This window comes from Glossina fuscipes, unplaced genomic scaffold, assembly GCF_014805625.2.
Source record: "Glossina fuscipes isolate IAEA_lab_2018 unplaced genomic scaffold, Yale_Gfus_2 1, whole genome shotgun sequence".
Lineage (NCBI taxonomy): Eukaryota > Metazoa > Arthropoda > Insecta > Diptera > Glossinidae > Glossina > Glossina fuscipes.
The window spans coordinates 31,047,468-31,049,197 of record NW_023998415.1 but is presented as its reverse complement, the minus strand read 5'-3'; the positions used below and the strand labels follow the sequence as shown (position 1 = coordinate 31,049,197).

The window sequence follows — 1,730 nt, the reverse complement described above, 5'->3', positions numbered from 1 at the left end:
AAAAGCGTTTTACACTGACTAACGCTGTTTTATTTCTCTGTTTTGTTTGTTTTTGTTCATGATAAACAGAAAAAAATCTCATTTCTAATATGAAAGGTCACTATAGAGAAACTATGAAAATTTCTCCTCGAGAAAATAAATAAAATGAATTCTTTCCTTTTTTTTTAACAATATTTTTCAAGTCTTCCATCACTTTTGCATGATTTGTGTCTAAAATTTCCCTCGGTTTGTGTCCGAAATTTGATATGTTACCATAACATAGGTATGGGAGAACACCTATATTTGACACTCTAATGCGGCCAAACTAGAAAATGTCGCCTGTATTTACCTATATCACGTGAATCTATATAAAAGTACCTATCGAATGGGCAAAAAAAAATTCACACTTTGCTTTCAGGAACTATTTTTACCGATTTTTTTGGAAATTGTACAACAATTGTACAAGATCTGACCACATTTGCCTGCAAGGGCCTATGCACTTAGCTTATAAGTAAAATTTCTTGACGTAAAAATCAAAAAAATAATTTAATATTTGACAATTGAGAAAAATATTTTCTTCAAGGAAAAAAAGAAAAAGAAGAAGAAAATTGTCAAATATTTCGCATTGTGAGTTATCTCCGAGAAGAGAAATAAATCTGATTGATTATCATTTAAACTCTAGCAGCCAAAAGGAAAAGTTGGAAAAGAATTCTGCAAAATCAGCTCAATAGGTCCACATTAAAGAGCAGAAGATTCAGTAGCTAAAACAAACGACAAAGGCAACGTGAAACATCATCGAAAAGAGCAACGAAGGACACCAGTTCAGTATCTTGCGCGAATAGAAATAATACTAAAATCTCAATGACAGCTAAAATAGCGAACCAAAAACAAATTAATATTATATTGCAAAAATTGAGTCGGAACGATGATATCACGGATGACGAACATGCTCTTCAAAAAAAAAAAGGGAATTGCGAGCATCAGCTAATGGTTCATCGACTTTGTTAGTAAAGTCTGAAAATAGAATTACGGAAGAGGAACAAGCTCCGTATTGTACGAAGGAAGTTAATCTAAACGAAGTAAACGGGGAACGCCCTGCCCTTGAAACGAAATTAGGTCAATTACACATTCGATCAGTCTGAATGGGATTGCTGCCATTGCTCCATTTCCTGTTTACGCAAATCTTGTTCTTTATCAAATTGTTTTTGTATTTTTGCTTGTAGAGTCTGCAACAGTGTTCTGCTTTCGACTACGCGTTCATTTCGAATTTGTAATTCGGCTATTACCAATTGTTGCTGGCGTTTCCATTTGCTCAATGGGGTTTCAGTTGACTTTCGCAGTGAGTTATCTAAACATATACACTTATTATTAATGTTAGTTGTTATTTTTGTTGCAGCAGGCGTTCCAATATATCTACTATCGTCTCGGCTAAAGCCGGCACTATAAAGCGGTACTTGCTTCTTAACCTGGTTATTGCTTTCTAGAACTTTGAGTAAGTCCTTCACCGATAACCGAGACATTTGTTTAGAAGAACACATTACCTGGCTGCACCTAGATGCTATTTCCTGTTATTGGGACGTACATAAAATAAATTCATGTTTTTCAGATTGTTGTTCTCTTCCAACTTTTTATTATCTAATACAAGTTGTTTTTGTAATTCTACAATTTGCTGTTCAAGCTTGTATATCTTCTCTTCCAACTTTTTATTATCTAATACTAATTTTCTAGTTTGGCCGCACTAGAGTGTCAAA

At 33.9% G+C, this 1,730-nt stretch overlaps 1 long non-coding RNA gene across 1 annotated transcript; it reads left to right on the top strand.

The window, feature by feature from the left end:
* Positions 1 to 580: 580 nt before the first annotated feature.
* Positions 581 to 1,730, top strand: LOC119631343. The gene is made up of 3 exons (XR_005246649.1): positions 581 to 799; positions 1,203 to 1,318; positions 1,376 to 1,730. It is a non-coding gene; the product is annotated as an uncharacterized LOC119631343 (long non-coding RNA).